Below are 22,618 nucleotides of genomic sequence, written 5' to 3'. Positions count from 1 at the left end.
TCCACCATCTACAAGGCACAAGTCAGGGGTGCGATGGAATACTCTCCACTTGCCTGGATGAGTGCAGCCCCAACAACACTCAAGAAGCTCGACACCATCCAGGATAAAGCAGCCCCGCTTGATTGCTCCCCCTTCCACAAACATTCAAACCCTCCACTACCGATGAACAGTGGCAGCCGTGTGTTCCACCTGCAAGATGCACTGCAGGAGTTCACCAAGGCTCCTTACACAGCATCTTCCAAACCCATGATCATTACCACCTAGAAGGAGAAGAGCAGCAGATACCTGGGAACCCCACCACCTGGAGGTTCCCCTCCAAGTCACTCACCACCCTGACTTGGAAATATATCGCCGCTCCTTCACTGTCGCTGGGCCAAAATCCTGGAACTCCCTCCCTAACAGCACTGGGGGTGTACCTACACCATATGGACTGCAGCGGTTCAAGAACGCAGTTCACCACTGCCCTCTCATAGGCAATTAGGGATGGGCAATAAATGCTGGGCAATAAATGCTGGCTGAGCCAGTGATCTCCACACCTCATGAAAAAATATTTAAAAAGTACGCAGGAGGCGGCCTAAATTTGTGATCAAAGATTGCAGTAGTTGGGCCACTGGGAGTAAGTTGGCAGTTTGCCTTCCACATTTGTGACTGCTCCTGGCACTGCAAGGGGAGATAGTGGCTTGGTGATAACGTCACTGGATTAGTATGGGCTAATGCTGGGGCGGGGGGGGGGGGGGGGGGGGGGGGGGGGGGGGGGGAAACATGCATTCAAATCCCACCACGGCAGCTGGTGGAGTTTGAATTCAGTTACCAAACCCAAAATTATAAAGCTCGCTTCAGTAGCGATGAATCGTAGAATTTACAGTGCAGAAGGAGGCCATTCGGCCCATCGGGTCTGCACCAGCCCTTGGAAAGAGCACCCCACTCAAGCCCCACACCTCCACCCTATCCCCAATAACGCCACCTAACCTTTTTTTGGGACACTATGGACAATTTAGCATGGCCAATCCACCTAACCAGCACATCTTTGTGCAGTGGGAAGAAACCGGAGCACCCGGAGGAAACCGACACAGACACGGGGAGAACGTGCACAGACTCCGCACAGACAGTGACCCGAGCCGGGAATCGAACCTGGGACCCTGGAGCTGCGAAGCAACTGTGCTAACCACTGCGCTACCGTGCCGCCCACACGGTAGCTCAGTGATTAACGTCCTGATTACAGGGCTTTCGCTGGTTGTTCTCAACACCCGTCTGTTTTACCAAAGTCCTTGAACGAAGGAAATCTGGCCGACAACCACATGTGACTCCAGGCCCACTGTGCCCCTGAAATGGCAGCCTGAGCTGGACAGTACGAGGGATAGTCCGGTCTCGCTTGTGACACCCACATCGCAGGGGAGAATAAGAATTTAAAAATGCAACGGAAGACAAGTCAGTCAAAAAGTCTGCCCTGGCTTGTTCAGAATGGCAGCTGCAGGAAATTCCATTTCCACTTTTCAGGCGTTTGTTCCGTTAAACCAGAATCAGAATATTCTGGAACTGCGATAATTTCAACTTGTTTTCCTCACTGGCCATTTGCACTGCGATCCCAAAGGCCTGTAACTCATTCAAGCAATCCGTGCTAATCCGTGCTTCGCCAGGACTTACAGCACATCCCTGTCAGGCAAACCGGTTACAGAGATTTGCAACAGTGGCGCATTTCAGTCTTGCGCAATCCTCAGCTGTTGCTTTAAACCGTGCTTTGGCCAGCTCACTATGGAGGATATAAATTTGTGGTTTCTGGCCGCTATGTGTTGGGGGTGGGGGGGGGGGGGGGGGGGGGGGGGGGGGGGGGGGGGGAGAGCGGCTGGGAGCAGCATTGCAATTATGGTTTCGGAAAGCATAGCATTGCTAGGGATAATGAGCATAACCGCCGACGTCCTATTTTTAATATCGTTCTTACAGAGAGCTGCTTAATAGATCTGTTTTGACAAAACTCTTGCAGTGGGCAGTGAGAGTTGAGTTCTGTGAAGCAACAGAGAATGACAAGGAAAGAGACACATTTCTTTAACGTTTTTACCACTTGGTTGTAACTGAGTATTATAATACCATTTATGCCTTGCTATTCCTAAATCCTGTCTGCTGATTTTCAGATCATAAAATGTCAGAGTGGAGAACTGGGATTAGATCGGGACTCAATTTCTAAACTGATCGGAATACAAAGGGCCAAATCTAGATTGTCGGAGACTGGACGTGGAAAGGACATATCACAGATTCACCAGGATAATCACCAGAGTTTAAAGAGTTAACTTACGCGGAAGGGTTCCATGAAATTGGTTTGCATTCTGTGCCGTTTAGGGGGTCATTGACTGCACAGTCATGGATCTGCAGATGCCATGTGAAAGATCGCAGGAACCACAAGTGCTAACATTCCACATGCAGTTGGTTTGTGACCGTGCCCAGACATCATTTCTGTGAATTCCCCCCCCCCCCCCCCCCCCCCCACCCCCCCATCATGGCAGTTGCCAATATGCTTCATCCTGATGCAGCAGCTGTTCTCGTTGGCTTTGGTGGCGGAAGGCCTAGGGCAGTAGGTGCATGGGAACACCACCGCCAGCTGCTAGACCCCTTCCAAGCCACACACTTGAAAGCCCATCGTCGGTCCTTAACTGTCGCTCAGTTAAAAATCTTGAACTCCCTCCCTAGCGGCAATGTGGATGTATCTCTATCGCATGGACTGCGGCGGTTCAAGATGGCGGCTCACCACCATCTTCTCACGGCCAAGTAGGGATGGGTAATAAATGCTGGCCTAGCCAGTGACACCCACATCCCAAGAACGAATGCAATATATTATAAGAAATGATAGGATGAGACACTCGGGGAACTGAAGCCACAGTCTCCGCTCACAGCCAGTCCACTTGAAGCTGCAGATGGCTTACCCCTGCTTCCTCTCCCTCCGGCTCCTGTGGTGGCAAGGGCTGTGCCCTCATTCATGGTAGTGAAGTTGTGGATACCTTTTATCATAGAATCATAGAATGTACAGTGCTGAAGGAGGCCATTCGGCCCATCGGGTCTGCACCAGCCCTTGGAAGGAGCACCCCACTCAAGCCCCACACCTCCACCCTATCCCCAATAACGCCACCTAACCTTTTTTTGGGACACTAAGGACAATTTAGCATGGCCAATCCACCTAACCAGCACATCTTTGTGCAGTGGGAAGAAACCGGAGCACCCGGAGGAAACCGACACAGTCACGGGGAGAACGTGCACAGACTCCGCACAGACAGTGACCCGAGCCGGGAATCGAACCTGGGACCCTGGAGCTGCGAAGCAACTGTGCTAACCACTGCGCTACCGTGTCGCCCACATGGTAGCTCAGTGATTAACGTCCTGATTACAGGGCTTTCGCTGGTTGTTCTCAACACCCGTCTGTTTTACCAAAGTCCTTGAGCGAAGGAAATCTGGCCGACAACCACATGTGACTCCAGGCCCACTGTGCCCCTGAAATGGCAGCCTGAGCTGGACAGTACGAGGGATGGTCCGGTCTCGCTTGTGACGCCCACATCGCAGGGGAGAATAAGAATTTAAAAATGCAACGGAAGACAAGTCAGTCAAAAAGTCTGCCCTGGCTTGTTCAGAATGGCAGCTGCAGGAAATTCCATTTCCACTTTTCAGGCGTTTGTTCCGTTAAACCAGAATCAGAATATTCTGGAACTGCGATAATTTCAACTTGTTTTCCTCACTGGCCATTTGCACTGCGATCCCAAAGGCCTGTAACTCATTCAAGCAATCCGTGCTAATCCGTGCTTCGCCAGGACTTACAGCACATCCCTGTCAGGCAAACCGGTTACAGAGATTTGCAACAGTGGCGCATTTCAGTCTTGCGCAATCCTCAGCTGTTGCTTTAAACCGTGCTTTGGCCAGCTCACTATGGAGGATATAAATTTGTGGTTTCTGGCCGCTATGTGTTGGGGGTGGGGGGGGGGGGGGGGGGGGGGGGGGGAGGGGCGGTGAGCGGCTGGGAGCAGCATTGCAATTATGGTTTCGGAAAGCATAGCATTGCTAGGGATAATGAGCATAACCACCGACGTCCTATTTTTAATATCGTTCTTACAGAGAGCTGCTTAATAGAACTGTTTTGACAAAAATCTTGCAGTGGGCAGTGAGAGTTGAGTTCTGTGAAGCAACAGAGAATGACAAGGAAAGAGACACATTTCTTTAACGTTTTTACCACTTGGTTGTAACTGAGTATTATAATACCATTTATGCCTTGCTATTCCTAAATCCTGTCTGCTGATTTTCAGATCATAAAATGTCAGAGTGGAGAACTGGGATTAGATCGGGACTCAATTTCTAAACTGATCGGAATACAAAGGGCCAAATCTAGATTGTCGGAGACTGGACGTGGAAAGGACATAGATTCACCAGGATAATTACCAGAGTTTAAAGAGTTAACTGGACGTGGAAAGGACATAGATTCACCAGGATAATTACCAGAGTTTAAAGAGTTAACTTACGCGGAAGGGTTCCATGAAATTGGTTTGCATTCTGTGGCGTTTAGAGGGTCATTGACTGCACAGTCATGGATCTGCAGATGCCATGTGAAAGATCGCAGGAACCACAAGTGCTAACATTCCACATGCAGTTAGTTTGTGACCGTGCCCAGACATCATTTCTGTGAATGCCCCCCCACCCCCACCCCCACCCCCCCATCATGGCAGTTGCCAATATGCTTCATCCTGATGTAGCAGCTGTTCTCGTTGGCTTTGGTGGCGGAAGGCCTAGGGCAGCAGGTGCATGGGAACACCACCGCCAGCTGCTAGTCCCCTTCCAAGCCACACACTTGAAAGCCCATCGTCGGTCCTTAACTGTCGCTCGGTTAAAAATCTTGAACTCCCTCCCTAGCGGCAATGTGGATGTATCTCTATCGCATGGACTGCGGCGGTTCAAGATGGCGGCTCACCACCATCTTCTCACGGCCAAGTAGGGATGGGTAATAAATGCTGGCCTAGCCAGTGACACCCACATCCCAAGAACGAATGCAATATATTATAAGAAATGATAGGATGAGACACTCGGGGAACTGAAGCCACAGTCTCCGCTCACAGCCAGTCCACTTGAAGCTGCAGATGGCTTACCCCTGCTTCCTCTCCCTCCGGCTCCTGTGGTGGCAAGGGCTGTGCCCTCATTCATGGTAGTGAAGTTGTGGATACCTTTTATCATAGAATCATAGAATGTACAGTGCTGAAGGAGGCCATTCGGCCCATCGGGTCTGCACCAGCCCTTGGAAAGAGCACCCCACTCAAGCCCCACACCTCCACCCTATCCCCAATAACGCCACCTAACCTTTTTTTGGGACACTAAGGACAATTTAGCATGGCCAACCCACCTAACCAGCACATCTTTGTGCAGTGGGAAGAAACCGGAGCACCCGGAGGAAACCGACACAGACACGGGGAGAACATGCACAGACTCCGCACAGACAGTGACCCGAGCCGGGAATCGAACCTGGGACCCTGGAGCTGCGAAGCCACTGTGCTAACCACTGCGCTACCGTGCCGCCCACATGGTAGCTCAGTGATTAACGTCCTGATTACAGGGCTTTCGCTGGTTGTTCTCAACACTCGTCTGTTTTACCAAAGTCCTTGAGCGAAGGAAATCTGGCCGACAACCACATGTGACTCCAGGCCCACTGTTTCCCTGAAATGGCAGCCTGAGCTGGACAGTACGAGGGGTGGTCCGGTCTCGCTTGTGACGCCCACATCGCAGGGGAGAATAAGAATTTAAAAATGCAACGGAAGACAAGTCAGTCAAAAAGTCTGCCCTGGCTTGTTCAGAATGGCAGCTGCAGGAAATTCCATTTCCACTTTTCAGGCGTTTGTTCCGTTAAACCAGAATCAGAATATTCTGGAACTGCGATAATTTCAACTTGTTTTCCTCACTGGCCATTTGCACTGCGATCCCAAAGGCCTGTAACTCATTCAAGCAATCCGTGCTAATCCGTGCTTCACCAGGACTTACAGCACATCCCTGTCAGGCAAACCGGTTACAGAGATTTGCAACAGTGGCGCATTTCAGTCTTGCGCAATCCTCAGCTGTTGCTTTAAACCGTGCTTTGGCCAGCTCACTATGGAGGATATAAATTTGTGGTTTCTGGCCGCTATGTGTTGGGGGTGGGGGGGGGGGGGGGAGAGCGGCTGGGAGCAGCATTGCAATTATGGTTTCGGAAAGCATAGCATTGCTAGGGATAATGAGCATAACCGCCGACGTCCTATTTTTAATATCGTTCTTACAGAGAGCTGCTTAATAGATCTGTTTTGACAAAAATCTTGCAGTGGGCAGTGAGAGTTGAGTTCTGTGAAGCAACAGAGAATGACAAGGAAAGAGACACATTTCTTTAACGTTTTTACCACTTAGTTGTAACTGAGTATTATAATACCATTTATGCCTTGCTATTCCTAAATCCTGTCTGCTGATTTTCAGATCATAAAATGTCAGAGTGGAGAACTGGGATTAGATCGGGACTCAATTTCTAAACTGATCGGAATACAAAGGGCCAAATCTAGATTGTCGGAGACTGGACGTGGAAAGGACATATCACAGATTCACCAGGATAATTACCAGAGTTTAAAGAGTTAACTTACGCGGAAGGGTTCCATGAAATTGGTTTGTATTCTCTGGCGTTTAGGGGGTCATTGACTGCACAGACATGGATCTGCAGATGCCATGTGAAAGATCGCAGGAACCACAAGTGCTAACATTCCACATGCAGTTGGTTTGTGACCGTGCCCAGACATCATTTCTGTGAATGCCCCCCCACCCCCACCCCCACCCCCCCCATCATGGCAGTTGCCAATATGCTTCATCCTGATGTAGCAGCTGTTCTCGTTGGCTTTGGTGGCGGAAGGCCTAGGGCAGTAGGTGCATGGGAACACCACCGCCAGCTGCTAGTCCCCTTCCAAGCCACACACTTGAAAGCCTATCGTCGGTCCTTAACTGTCGCTCAGTTAAAAATCTTGAACTCCCTCCCTAGCGGCAATGTGGATGTATCTCTATCGCATGGACTGCGGCGGTTCAAGATGGCGGCTCACCACCATCTTCTCATGGCCAAGTAGGGATGGGTAATAAATGCTGGCCGAGCCAGTGACACCCACATCCCAAGAACGAATGCAATATATTATAAGAAATGATAGGATGAGACACTAGGGGAACTGAAGCCACAGTCTCCGCTCACAGCCAGCCCACTTGAAGCTGCAGATGGCTTACCCCTGCTTCCTCTCCCTCCGGCTCCTGTGGTGGCAAGGGCTCTCACACATGGTAGTGAGGTTGTGGATACCTTTTATCATAGAATCATAGAATGTACAGCGCTGAAGGAGGCCATTCGGCCCATCGAGTCTGCCCCGGCCCGTGGAAAGAGCACCCTACCCCAGCCCACACCTCCACCCTATTCCCGTAACCCAGTAACCCCACTTAACCTTTTTTTTGGACACACAGGGCAATTTAGCGTGGCCAATTCACCTAACCCCCACATTTTTGGACTGTAGGAGGAAACCGGAGCGGAGGAAACCCATGCACACACGGGGAGAACGTGCAGACTCCGCACAGACAGTGACCCAAGCCGGCAATCGAACCTGGGACCCTGGAGCTGTGAAGCAACTGTGGAACCCACTATGCTACCGTGCTGCCTCATCTATGCTACCCTGCTGCTGATATAATTGAGATATATATCTCAATTGGAACTCATCTCATTCTTCTAAACGCGAGAGAGTATAGGCCTCAACTGCTCATTCTCCCTTCATAAGACAAACCCCTCATCTCTGAAATCAATCTGATGAACCTTCTCTGAATTGTCCCACATGCACTACATACCTCCTCAAGTAATGGGAACAAAACTGTACACAGGACTCCAGGTACAGGCTCACCAATGCCTTATAGAGTTGCAGCAACACGTGCTTACCTTTCTACTCTGTTCCCTTAGCTATAAAGGCCAAAATTCCATTTGCCTTCCTTGTTATATATTATTATTATTACCCGTTGCACCTGCAGACTAGTTTGCTGCCATTAATTCATGAGGACACCCAGATCCCTCTGCAACAAAGCACTCGGGAGTTTCTGTACATTTAGCTAATAAATCGCCTTTCCATTTCTCCGGCCAAAATGGATAACCTCACACTTATCCACGTTAAACTCCATCTGGCAAATTTTGGCCCACTCACCTCACCTATCCCTACCCATTTGTAAATTTCTTATTTCCTCATTCAACTTGCTATCCCACCGACTTTAGTATCACCTTCAAATTTGGCTGCAGTGCCTTCTACCCCTGCATCCAATCATTAATATATATTGTTAATAGTTGGGGCCTGAGGAGTGAACCCTACGTCATCCCATTGGTTACATCTTGCCAACCAGAAAAAGATACATTTAGCCCGACTCTCTGCCTTCTGCCAGTTAGCCAGTCTTCCAGGCCAAGCTAGTAAATTACCCCATGCCCATGTGATCTTACCTTGGGTTTTAACCTCTTGTGTGCAGCACCTTATCAAATGCCTTCTGGAAGTCCAGATCTCCTACATCTACAGGATGTGCACTTTTTACATCAAAGGATGATGAAAGGATTCTTCCCTTAAGGACGGAATCAACCCGGGACCACAGTTTACAAATAAGGCATCACCCATTGAAGACAGAGATGAGGAGGAATTTCTTCTCTCAGAGGTTCATTAGTTCATGGAATTCTCTACTTCCAAGATTGTGGAGGCTGGGTCATTGGTTATATTCCAGGCTGAGTTAGACAGACATTTAATCAACAAGAGAGTCACAGGTTATGGGGGTTGGGGCCAGACAGGAAAGTGGAGTGAATGCCACAATCCAATCAGCCATGATTTGGGCAGCACGGTAGCACAAGTGATTAGCACTGTGGCTTCACAGCGCCAGGGTCCCAGGTTCAATTCCCTGCTGGGTCACTGTCTGTGTGGAGTCTGCACGTTCTCCCCGTGTCTGCGTGGGCTTCCTCCGGGTGCTCCGGTTTCCTCCCACAGTCCAAAGACGTGCAGATTAGGTGGATTGTCCATGATAAATTGCCCATAATGACCAAAAAGGTTAGCAGGGGTTATTGGGTTACAGGGATAGGGTGGAAGTGAGGGCTTAAGTGAGTCGGTGCAGACTCAATGGGCCGTATGGCCTCCTTCTGCACTGTATGTTCTCTGTTCTTATTGAATGGCTGAGCGTCCAAATGGCCTATGCCTGCTTCCATTTCTGATCATCTTAGTGTTTCAGCCGCAGACGTGCTGAGGTAGGGGTAGAGTCGATTGATGCTATGGAGGTGGGAGTAGGCGGTCTTGTTGAGTGTGTGGATATGTGGTTAGAAACTCAACTCGGACCAAAAGCGCAGCAAGGTTTGAACAGGAATGTTCAATTGACGGGATGGAAAAGGTGCACCGAGAATGGGCTTATGGTGGAGACCAACGACGCCGGCTTCAGTCTTCCCAATAATTAGTGGGAAGACATTTTTTCTCATCCCAGATTAAGGGCGGAATTTTCCAATCCCGTGGCAGAATGTCCACGCCGTCGTAAACGCCATTGAGTTTTACAACAGCGTGTAATAGCCGCTGCCTGGACTAATTCTGGCCAGCACGGCGCTGGAGCGGTTCACGCCGCTCCAGCTGCTGATCCCGGCGCGAAAGAGCACCCTACCCAAAGTCAACACCTCCACCCTATCCCCATAACCCAGTAACCCCACCCAACACTAAGGGCAATTTTGGACACTAAGGGGAATTTATCATGGCCAATCCACCTAACCTGCACACACGGGGAGAACATGCAGACTCCGCACAGACAGTGACCCAAGCTGGAATCGAACCTGGGACCCTGGAGCTGTGAAGCAATTGTGCTATCCACAATGCAACCGTGCTGCCGTCTGCTATCTGACAATGCCTCAGTTTTAAAATCTTTCTCCTAATTTTCATGCCCTTGTGCGTTGTGTGCCCCCCCCTTATCCCTGTCGTCTTGTCCAACTCGACAACCCTCCAGTTCTGGCCTTTTGTGCATCCCTGATTCCATTCTTCCTCGATGCAGCAGTCTGGGCCTCTAAGCTCTGGAATTCCATCCCGGAAACCTCCTGCCTCTTTCCTTATCCCCAGAGCCTCGAAAGCTGACCACTTTGATCATGTTCTGGCCATCTGTCTTGATTTCTCCTCAAAAAAAGTCAAAATGTTTTCATACATCTTGCTCCTGTGAAGCTCCTTTGCACGTTGTACCACATTAGATGTGTTAGATGCAGAAGTTTTTGTTATTTCCTCAGGCTGAATTAAATATTTATTCCCAGTTCCCAGTCTAGTTTGGATGGAAGCTGAATGTCAGTCTCCGTGGCTGGCAGGAGCTCTTAAGCGGTCGCAGCTGTTATTTAAAGGATCTATGGGGTAAACATATTCCAACCCAAGCTTAGCGCCACAGCGGGCAGTGCGCCCTAACTAAAGGGCCTATGTTCCAAATTACTGGTAGTCTTCACTTGAAGAAGTGAATCCCAATTTCGCCCTTGAAGCACCAGGCTCCAATTTTAAGATATTGTTGGGGGGGCAGTGGCAGAGCGGAAATATCAATATTAATATTCCATGGTTCCCTATTCTCTGGGGACACGGACCCCCATGCTCTGAGAACATGGACCGCAATGCTCTGTTAACATGGACCCCAGTGGTCTGGGAACATGGACCACAATGCTCTGTTAACATGGACCCCAGTGCTCTGGGAACATGGACCACAACGCTCTGTGCCATGGGCTCCAACAGTCTGGGGACACGGACCTTCTCAAGGGCAGTTAGGGATGGGCAATAATGCTGGCCTGGTCAGGGACAGAATGTTGATGGTGGTGAATAGGGTGCCAATCAAGTGAGCTGCTTGGTCCTGGGTGATGTCAAGCTTCTTCAGAGTGTTAAAAGTTGTATTTTTGTTTCCTATTCCTGGAAATGTTACATAAGAATATAAGAATATAAGAACTAGGAGCAGGAGTAGGCCATCTGGCCCCTCGAGCCTGCTCCGCCATTCAATGAGATCGTGGCTGATCTTTTGTGGACTCAGCTCCACTTTCCAGCCCGAACACCATAACCCTTAATCCCTTTATTCTTCAAAAAACTATCTATCTTTATCTTAAAAACATTTAATGAAGGAGCCTCTACTGCTTCACTGGGCAAGGAATTCCATAGATTCACAACCTTTTGGGTGAAGATGCTGCTCCTAAACTCAGTCCTAAATCTACTTCCCCTTATTTTGAGGCTATGCCCCCTAGTTCTGCTTTCACCGCCAGGGAAACAAACCTGCCCGCATCTATCCTATCTATTCCCTTCATAATTATATATGTTTCTGTAAGATCCCCCCTCATCCTTCTAAATTCCCACGAGTAGAGTCCCAGTCTACTCAACCTCTCTTCGTAAGTGAACCCCTTCAGCTCTGGGATTAACCTAGTGAATCTCCTCTGCACACCCTCCAGCACCAGTACGTCCTTTCTCAAGTGAGGAGACCAAGACTGAACACAATACTCCAGGTGTGGCCTCACTAACACCTTATACAATTGCAGCATAACCTCCCTAGTCTTAAACTCCATCCCTCTAGCAATGAAGGGCAAAATTCCATTTGCCTTCTTAATCACCTGTTGCACTTGTAAACCAACCTTCTGTGACTCATGTACTAGCACACATTGGCCTCTCTGCACAGCAGTATATTTTAATATTTTATCATTCAAATAATAATCCCATTTGCTGTTATTCCTACCAAAATGGATAACCTCACATTTGTCAACATTGTATTCCATCTGCCAGACCCTAGCCCATTCACTTAACCTATTCAAATCCCTCTGCAGACTTCCAGTATCCTCTGCACTTTTCGCTTTACCACTCATCTTAGTGTCATCTGCAAACTTGGACATATTGCCCTTGGTCCCCAACTCCAAATCATCTGTGTAAATTGTGAACAATTGTGGGCCCAACACTGATCCCTGAGGGACACCACTAGCTACTGATTGCCAACCAGAGAAACACCCATTAATCCCCACTCTTTGCTTTCGATTAATTAACCAATCCTCTATCCATGCTACTACTTTACCCTTAATGCCATGTATCTTTATCTTATGCAGCAACCTTTTGTGTGGCACCTTGTCAAAGGCTTTCTGGAAATCCAGATATATCACATCCATTGGCTCCCCGTTATCTACCACACTGGTAATGTCCTCAAAATATTCCACAATAGAAGACAACAGCTGAGAAAGTGAACAAACAAAACAGTAGCATTTCTGACCCCGTTTCTGCAATAAAGCCTTGACGGTAAAGGACTCTGTTTGCACTGTAGCAGGAGGAATCAGATAGCGACTCAGTAAAGAGCTTCCAGGATGAACTTTGACATTGTAAGGGTCCTTCGTGTTTAAACCCTGTTTGTTCCCTTTTTGTTCCCTTTTAATTTGTCATTTTATTTGCTATTTTTGGCCATGGATGATGAATGACTTTAAGGCAAAGCAGATTCCTGGGTTGGGTGGACTGAAGAGTGAATGACACCAGTGCTGACTCAGATTGATGGACTTGGCTGGCAGCCAATTAACTGGCTCAGATTGCCGGGCCTTGCCAATAGCCTGCGCTGATTGGTTCTGATTTCTCTGGGATGTTTCTCTCCCCAGCAAGGCTGGTTTTCCTTTTAGTTTCATTTTTCAGATCCGAGCTGGAAGCTGCTTCTCTGATTCACTCTCTCTCAGATGTTTAAACCTCTCTGAAATCTCATGTGGGGCCTCTGTTCTTTTTGCAGCAAGTTTGGGGGGGCTCCTTCTGGTGAAACTGGAAACCAATTAAGATTAAAGCTCAGGCTGGAGTTGGGCTGAGGTGGGACAAAGAGTCCCACGAAAGAAACAGGCCTGAGGCTGTTCCGTTGAGCGAAGGCCCAGGTTAATAAAGGTTAAAGTGACTCTCCAGGGGAAATCCCACTGTCTGGGAGCACTGAGTGAATGTTACTGTCAGAAGATCATCACTAACATTACACCCGTGGCTTCAGTCACTCAGTGTCCTGGGAAGACAGCCTGCTGCAAAGACCTCAACATCGGGAGCAAGGATTTTCGTCTTTCCTTTTATCTTGGTCCCTGTTATTTTACCCCTCCCTCTGTGTTAGTCTTGTGCTTGTGTGTGGGTAGAGGGTGGGTTGGTTGAAAGGGGGCATAGTAGGTTATCTGGCTGTTATTCCATTGAAATTACTGCATATTTTGACTTTGATTCAATTATAAATGATCAGTTATTGTATTCAACTTCCAAACCTGCTGACTGTAAATTTTGGGCAGTCAAGGGCCAAAGATTTCGGGATATCTTTACACAAATAATTGGTTAATTTACTTGTGTTGGGACTCCAGGATTTGTGGCGATGGAGTCAACCGCGCGCTAGCCCAGGGTATCGTCACAACGTCCGATAATCAGCAAGAAATCTGGTGCCCGGCTCACAGTCTAAAGCAAGGACAGCTCTGCTAGTTCCTAACGCCATTCGGTTTCACAGATTAAAAGTTCACAAGCCAGTTTTTATTAGAAAAAAATTAAAAACCGAAGTATTTATGACTGCTTCGAGTCTGAATCTCTTACACTGTATCACACACATAAATGCTTCATTCCCCTCTAAGTCTACTGTTACAAGCATAGATGTTAGAATCATAGAATTTGCAGTGCCATTAGGCCCATCATGTCTGCACTAGCCCTTGGAAAGAGCACCCGAACCAGCTAGCCAGCCAACTGAGATAAACCTGGTGCAGTAGCAGTATTCTCACTGACCGAGTGATCCAGAAACCCAGGGTGACAACCTGGGGACCCAGGTTTTGAGTCCTACCACAGCAGATGGTGAAATTTGAATTCAATGATCATAGAATCATAGAATTTACCGTGCAGAAGCAGGCCATTTGGCCCATCAAGTCTGCACCGGCCCTTAGAAAGAGCACTCTACTGAAGCCCACACCTCCACCCCATCCTCGAAGCCCAGTAAACTTACCTCACCTTTTTGGACATGACCAATCCACATGACCTGCACATCTTTGGACTGTGGGAGGAAACCGGAGCACCCGGAGGAAACCCACGCAGACACGGGGAGAACGTGCAGACTCCGCACAGACAGTGACCCAAGTGGGAATCGAACCTGGGACCCTGGAGCTGTGCGAACCACTGTGCTACCCTAACTGCTAATACTTACCTGATGGACCTGTAGGGGCATCACTACCTGCTCGACCTGGCCAGCCTTAAGTGGGCCACAGACTTCATCAAGTTCAAAGCTTAAGGTCGCCTTCTGCGGTGTTGCTCCTCGATGTCCGCTGGTGAAATCTCATTGTCTCTCCTTCTTTTTCTCCTCATCCCATTGGCACTGGTCACATGCATCCAGTCATGTACTCACAGCGCAGCACAAATCAATCACTGTCTTTTCGGGTCACGACTGCTCAAAGAGTTGTTACACAATCAGGGGTCATATTTCTTCACAGGAGCACGACACACAGGGGTATATTGTTCAGATTAATTTATTGCAGGATGTCTGATCTTAGTGCCAATTGTCCTCGGTTATTTAAGTACCTTTTTCCCACTTCCTGTCCATTTGATTGATTAGGATACATAGAACATAGCACATACAGTGCAGAAGGAGGCCATTCGGCCCATCAAATCTGCACCGACCCACTGAAGCCCTCACTTCCACCTTATCCCCATAACCTAATAACCCCTCCTAACCTTTTTCTTTGGTCGCTAAGGGCAATTTATCATGGCCAATCCACCTAACCTGCACGTCTTTGGACTGTGGGAGGAAACCGGAGCTCCCGGAGGAAACCCACGCAGACCCACGGGGAGAACGTGCAGACTCCGCACAGACAGTGACCCAGCGGGGAATCGAACCTGGGACCCTGGCGCTGTGAAGCCACAGTGCTATCCACTTGTGCTACCGTGCTGCCCATTGTAGAACATGAGGAAAGTCTATTATCAGGAACACATGTTGCTTTCCATCCTGCTAATTCATCATGAAGAAAATTATTGTCCAGTGATTCTTTATGGCCGGTTGTAAAATCAAAGACACTTGTGGAAAATCATGTAGGTCACTGCTTCGTGTAGCAGGTTGTGTGAGTAACATACTCACAGCCGAAAGTGGACTTGGGTGATGTGCTCTTTGCAGACTTGATGGGCCGAATGGATTCCATCTGCACAGATTCTACAATTCTATTCAATGAAAGTGATTTGTTCTGTTGACCGTGTTCCTGAAGTTCAAATCTCCCAGTTAGCCACCTTTTCCATCAAGGCCATAGAAGTATCCTTTCTTTGCCTGGCCATTTGGTATCAGGTTGTAAATGGCCAGCTATACATGGCTACATTCGCTGCTGGGTGTCGCTGGGGAGGGAGCACACATTGTACACCAGTACATTTGAAGCCATCCACAATCGATGGCCAACACAGGGACTGTGGTACATCATATGCTCCCAAAACGATGTTTAAATTTAAATTTGATAAGTTTACCTTGTAATGTTGTTTGTTGTTTGCCCCTTTTTGTCTATTTGGTTAATTGATGCTGGAATGACTAATAAGAGACTCGTTTTGACATCGATGTTGGTCAGTAGAATTAGGAGCTACAGACTTGAACATACAAACAATAAGGAGCAGGAGTAGGCCACTCGGCCGCTCGAGCCTGCTTCACCATCAATAAGATCATGGTTGAACTGACTCTAACGTTAACTCCACATTCCCGCCCCCGCCGGCTGCCAAATTCTCCGGCGTCCTTACAGGCGGGGCCTGGCTGCGCGGGTGGCCACCGGGGTCCTCGGGCAGGTGCGGGGGGATCTGGCTCTAGCGGATGCCCCCACGGTGGCCTGACCAGCGATCGGGGCCCACCGATCTTCGGGCGGGCCTGTGCCGTGGGGGCATTCTATTTGTCTGCACCGGCGGCTGTAGCAGTCCGCCATGGCCGGTGCGGAAACGAACCCGTCTGCTGGCGCTCCCGCGCATGCGCCAACTCGCGCTGGCCGGCGGAGGCCCTTCGGCGCCGGTTGGCGTGGCGCCAAGCCCCTTCCCCGCTGGCTGGCACGGCGCAAACCACTCCGGGGCTGGCCTAGCCCCTGAAGGTGCGGAGGATTCCGCACCTTTGGGGTGGCCCGACGCCGGAGTGGTTCATACCACTCCTCGGTGCAGGGACTCCCCGACCCGCCGGGTAGGGGAGAATCCCGCCTTTTAAAGCAGTTGGCCTGAAGTACATCAAAGTGTGGGTAGAGTACACTGGCGAGATTCTCCCCTACTCGGCGGGGCGGGGGGTCCCGGTGGGACGGAGTGGCATGAACCACTCCTGCGTCGGGCCGCCCCAAAGGTGCAGAATCCTCCGCACCTTAAAGGGCTAGGCTGGCGCCAGAGTGGTTTTCGCCGCAGCGGCCGGCGCCGAAGGGCCTCCGCCGGCCGGTGGAGTTAGCGCATGCGCGCGAGCGCCAGCGTGCGCTGGGGTCATACCAGCGCATGCGCAGCGGGGATCATCTCCGTGACGGCCATGGCGGAAGACCACCGCGGCCGCGCGGAGAAATAGTGTGCCCCCACGGCACAGGCCCGCCCGCAGATCGGTGGGCCCCGATTGCAGGCCAGGCCACCGTGGGGGCAACGTTTGGGGCCAGATCGCGCCCCCCCCCCCCCCCCCCGGATCCCGGAGGCCACCTGCGCCGCCAGGTCCCGCCGGTAAGTACCTACTCTAATTTAAGGTGGCGTGACCGGCCGCCGACCAACGCGACGTGATTCCTTCCCCCGACAAATCTCCAGCGCTGGAGGATTCGGCAGCCGGTGGGGGTTGGGTTGACGCCGTCCCCCCAGCGATTCTCCGACCCGGTTGGAGAATCCCGCCCCACATCTTGAATAGATAACACAATGAAAGAATGGTGACAGAACAGACTCGTCGAAAGAGGAGAAGCAAAAATCAAATTGTTTTGAAATATTGCTTGTGAGCAATAATTGTTAAGTTATATTCTTGAAAAGATGAAGGGCATCAGTTAATTGTATAAATTAAGGTTAACTGTATCCAGGTGGAAGGCATTCTTTGAAAGATGACCTGAGCACATATAAGGAGCTGATGGCGTAGAGGTATTGTCGCGAGATTAGTAATCCAGAGACCTAGGGTTAATGCTCTGGGCTTCCAGGTTCAAATCCCATCATGGCCGATAGCGAAATTTGAGTTCAATAACAATCTGGAATTGAAAGTCCAATGCCAATTGTCGTAAAAACCCATCTGGTTCAGGGAAAGAAATCGACTGGGCTTACCTGATCTGGCCTCCATGTGACTCCAGACCCGTGCTGACTCCAGACACACACAGCGATGCCGTTGACTCTTAACTACTGCCCCCCCCCCCTCTAAAGTGGCCTAGCAAGCCACTCAGATCAAGGGCAATTAGGGATGGGCAACAAATGCTGGCCCAGCCCAGCGACGCCCACATTCCAAGAACGAATAAAAAAAACATATAAGGAGACCATTCTATCCCTCTTCTGTGGCTACGGTTGGGGCTAGTCTTCCCTGGAGAGGGAGCATGCGGTGTCCACCCGCCACTCACACACTTTTAGGCCTTCAGCAACCAGTGGGCGCCGTAGGGAACGATATTTTGGTTTGATTGGTTTAGTTTCTTTTTGACGTTTTGTTTTGGTTACAGCTCCCCACCATGGGCTGTCCCCCCTGTCATTTTTGTTCAATTTATTGAGACATTTGTTCTTTGAAAAGAGTATGAAGCAACAATTATCTCCCGCTCCAGGGAGAGGGAGAACCTGGTGCCTGCCGATATGTTTGAGGCCTTCCGTGGGCTGGTGGATGCCGCAGAGTCTGGGCTGCAACATCAGGCCTGGCAAAATTATTTTAACCATAGAACCATAGAAGGATAATGGTGCAGAAAGAGGCCATTCAGCCCATCGTGTCTATGCTGGCCAAAAAAGAGAAAAAAAGCTAAGAGGCCCTCATTTTAATCCCACCTTGCAGCATCTGCTCTGCATCCTCGAAAGTTACAGCACTTCAGATGCAGAACTGATTTTAGTTTCATCTGAACGGTTTCTTTTTGATGGAAATTTTTCATCACAGTGTCCCTTTGAAGGACAGTAAAAAGAGTACAAAGAGAAACTTACTGACACTGGTATTGGCGAGTTGAGTTCGGAGTTATATACTTGTACTTTGTGAACAAAGATTGACTCTTCATTTCCAGGGCGGCATGGCAGCACAGTGGTTAGCACTGCTTCCTCACAGCGCCAGGGTCCCGGGTTCAATTCCGACCTCAGATGGCTGTCTGTGTGGAGTTAGCATGTGCACCCCGTGTCTGCGTGGGTTTCCTCGGGTGCTCCGGTTTCCTCCCACGGTCCAAAGATGTGCAGGTTAGGTGGATTGGTCATGCTAAATTGTCCCTCAGAAAAATTTCTCGTCTCCTATTTCGAGATCTTTAATCACTCGGCTCTTGCAGCAGTGAAATGGAATCATTGGAAGGTCAAACAACATAGAAGCAGATTTACAAAAATGGCTGGGGCTTGAATAATGGGCAGGTGGCTTGACAATGGCAAAAGTAGATTCATTGGGCGGCCGTCTCATCGTTGAGTTTGGTGGTGGTGGAATTGTGCTGTTGCTCCTGCACGCTACATTGGGAGCACTGCACTGTCAGAGTTTCTGTCTTTCAGGTAAAACGTTAATGCTTTTGCTCTTAGGTGGTAACAAACAATCCCATGGCACCGTTTTGAAGAAGCTCAGCTCCATTCACCCCAATGTCTTGGCCAATACCTACCCCTCAATAAACACCAGTAAAACACATTATCTGGTCATTTACCTCAGCGCTGACTGCGCAAACTTTCTGGGCACAATTTGGCTGATGCAACTAATGGTGACGCCACTTCCAAAGTATTTAATTGGAATAACCCAAGGTCGTGATGGGGGGGGGGGGGGGGGGGGGGGGGGCTACAAATGCAAGTCCATTCTTTCACTTCCCAAGGGATGGACAGAATTTATTCGCACCGGGAATTTCAACCGGGGTCCTCATTGCCAACATCTCAAGAGCAATGCGGGACAATCAACAATCGTTGGCCTGTCACCAGCGTTGTTCACATCACACGAACAAATAAAATACACGCTCCAGTCTCTGGGCAGTCTGATTATTTAGAGGAATTAAACAGACTGTGCCCTCAAAACAGGCTGAAGAGCCGCCAAGGATGATTAGATGGTTGTGTTATTATGATTCAATTTATCTGTCAGAATCAAATCACAGATATACGTGGCTTTAAAGCCAGGGTACGGGGAGAGTATAATTTCATTCAGCATTGAGAATTCAAAGTGACTCCAACCTAAGCTGCATGTTGTGATAAAAGTAATTGCATGTGTACACGATTCTCAATGACAGAATGAACTCTCCCTTGTTTAGTAATAATTTTGTGGAGCTTGCATGCTCACTCATGCACTCAACCATGTTGAAATGTTTGTCTTCCAGCTAAGACTACAGATGTACTTCCTCATTCGCTGCTTATCTCCCGGTAAGAAAATGAGCGTATTTCACAGGTTCATAAATCATGGGCGGAATTCTGCGATGTCGCGCCGGAGCGACCTCGCCGTTGTGAACTCCATCGTGTTTCACGACGGCGTCGGAGGCCGCTCCTCGCCCCCTATTCTCCCACCCCTGGGGGGGGGGGCTAGGAGCGGCGCCACGTAATTTACATGCGGCAGGCCTTGGCGCCGCATGAAAGCGGTGCCACGTAAATTACGCGCAGTCACCCGCGCATGTGCGGTTACCGTCCTCCCCGCGGGCGCCCCGCAAGACATGGAGGATTGATCTTGCGGGGCGGCGGAGGAAAAGAGTGCGTCCTTTAGAGACGCAGGCCCGCCGATCGGTGGGCACTGATCGCGGGCCAGACCCCTACTGAGCTCCCCCCTGGTGCTCGATCCTCTCTTCCCCCCCCTACAGGCCGCCCATACAGTGTTCGCGCGCTGTTCACGCCGGCAGTGACCAGGTGTGGTTGGCGCCGGCGTGAACGCGTCATATTGGGCAGGCCGCTCGGCCCATCCGGGTCGGAGAATCGCCGCTCGCCTGCTACAAACAGCGAGCGGCGATTCTCCGAGCGGCCTGTCGTGAAACGCGGCACGCTGTTTGTGGGGGGGGGGGGGGGGGGGGGGGGGGGGGCGGTTGGGAGAATCATGTGCGGGTGCCGGGGCGGCATGGCGGGAATCGCCCGGCACCCCCGCGATTCTCCCACCCGGCGTGGGGGTCGGAGAATTGCGCCCCATATTCTTACAGGATACAAAGTCACGTTTTAGCCATCAACGCTTACACCAGCTGCTACACGTATTAACCGTGGCTCTTGCCTCTCTGTCAGAGGGCGGTGGGTTTCAGCCCCAATCCAGAGATGTGAACGCTTAAACCTTGGCTAGCATTTCCAGTGCGGCACTGAGGGAGTGCTGCACTGTCAGAGGCCCTGTCTATCGGATGGGATGGTAAATCGAGGTCCCATCAGCCTTCTAAAGTGGACTTAAAATATCCCACAGCACTGTTCCAAAGAAAAGCACCTGATTTATCCCGGCTAACGTCCCCAGGGTAGATTATATCGTCATCATGTTGTTGGTGCTTGTGGTTGATGCGCCATCAATTAATCACAAGACGAGTAGTGAACGAAACTGAGGCTTTAATAAGCTAAACAGAAAGACTCCTGGCCACTGATCCCGAACCGGGGCACGGCCGGTGGTCACCTTTATACCGAGCCCAAGGGGAGGCGGAGCCATCAGGAAATGGTTTACGACAATACATGGAGTACAGTAACAGGTTACCACAATACATATAATATACTAACAGTGGTTTACCACAGTGATGTTATTGGCTCCTCGGGTGGAATTTTAGGCTCCTCCCACCGGAGGCATCTTTCAGTCCCGTCGAAGTCAATGGAAATTTTTAAGGCCCCGGCCAATCCTGGCTAAATAAATAATTGACCGGACCTCAGAGTTCTTGGATGATGGAGGCAGCATATCCTTTGGAGAACTTCAAGCAAAGTCTGCACAGCCCTCCACACTAATATCTGCCAAAATTGGGAGGGCTATCATGCAGGCTAGCCAGGCAATAGCCTGACATAGTCATGGTGTTATACCTTTCAGCCACCATCCTACCTCCTGAATTACCGTCCCTTGGTTGTGACCTGCCCTCTGGCAGGATGTAGGCCCATCTGGGATGGTGGCACAGTGGTATCCAGTTCGGAGAGTGTACACCCTTGGAACGCTCAACATCGACTCTGGGTTCTGTGGAATCTCTTGGCATCGGGTCAAGTATGAAGAAGGGAACAAAAACAGAAACGCTCAGCAGGTCTGGCAGCATCTATGGAGAGAGAAGATAGAGTGAACATTTCGAGTCCACATGACTCTTCTTCAGAGTTCTGAGAATTGGTGGCGTGATACAGCTCGTTTGGGGAGCCTATGGTGCGGTGGCAACATGTACATACCTGTTGTACCCGGGACCTATGGACAGTGATGGTAGAGGCTCCAAAATATTTTCCATTACATGGCTGACCAGGAACCTGTCCTGTTCTTACTGCCAGCCACTGCCGTGCGTCGAAAGGATTTGTGGGTTGATGCTCAACCTGTTCTGGCCACGTTATGAACACACCTTCCTTGGCCACCAGGTCCTGGGGTGGGAATTAAAGCTGGGACCCCAGGTTTAGAGGCAGGAATGCCACCCACTGCTTCCCAAGACCCCCCAAAGGAAATGAGGGATAGAATAAAATCCTACCTTTGCCAGCAATATTCATAGCCTGAGGATCAATGTTGAAACAATGCAGCCAGCCACGTGGTCCTTACCCTACTGTGCTAGGATCTGAAAGACAATATAAAGTATGTAACATCCATTTGAAAAGGCACTTGTCTATTGATCTTTTTATTGACTTTCCATTAGGCCACAGAGTTCATTTGTAATGGTGCAGATTTAAATTCAGATAAACGGATACATCTGCATAGTAGGTGATGTTAAGCAGAGCACAATCATCTGAAGTAAAACTGTCGGATTTAGGGGAAAGAATTATTCATGCGCTTTTTTTGGATGGGGCTATATTCTCAGAATATGGGGTCATGCACGAAAGACTGGGATGAGGGGAAATTTCTTCACTCAGAGGATGGTGAATCAATAGAATTCTCTACCATAGAGAGCTGTGAATACTCAGTTAATGATTATATTCAAGACTGAATCCATAAAGGTTTAGGGTTTAAGGGAAGTAAGGATAGCAGGAAAGTGGAGTTGAGGGTGACAGTAGAATGGTAGTAACGTCACTGGGCTAGCAATCCAGAGGCCTGGGCTATTTCCCTGGGAACATGGGTTCAAATTCCATGACATGGTGGCACAGTGATCAGCACTGCTGACTCACAGCACCAGGGACCCGGGTTCAATTCCAACCTTGGTTGACTGACTGTGTCGACACATTCTCCCCGTGTCTGTGTGGGTTTCCTCTGAATGCACCGGTTTCCTCCCACAATCTAATGATGTGCAGGTTTAGGTGGATTGGCCTTGCTAAATTGCCCATAGTCCAAAATGTTAGGTGGGGTTATGGGGTTGCAGGGATAGACCGGGGGAGTGAGGCTAGGTATGGTGTTCTTTCAGAAGGTCGGTGTAGACTCGATGGGCTGAATGGTCTCCTTCTGCATTGTAGGGATTCGA

At 49.7% G+C, this 22,618-nt stretch overlaps 1 long non-coding RNA gene across 1 annotated transcript; it reads right to left on the bottom strand.

Annotated features, from left to right (window-relative positions):
* Nucleotides 1-20,592: 20,592 nt before the first annotated feature.
* On the bottom strand, nucleotides 20,593-22,311 carry LOC119970034. The gene is made up of 2 exons (XR_005461527.1): nucleotides 21,701-22,311; nucleotides 20,593-21,289 (listed from the first exon to the last, which is right to left on the bottom strand). It is a non-coding gene; the product is annotated as an uncharacterized LOC119970034 (long non-coding RNA).
* Nucleotides 22,312-22,618: the final 307 nt, after the last annotated feature.

This window comes from Scyliorhinus canicula, chromosome 8, assembly GCF_902713615.1.
Source record: "Scyliorhinus canicula chromosome 8, sScyCan1.1, whole genome shotgun sequence".
Taxonomy (NCBI): Eukaryota; Metazoa; Chordata; class Chondrichthyes; order Carcharhiniformes; family Scyliorhinidae; genus Scyliorhinus; species Scyliorhinus canicula.
The sequence above is the reverse complement of the archived record's forward strand: the minus strand, read 5'-3'. Positions and strand labels throughout refer to the sequence as shown.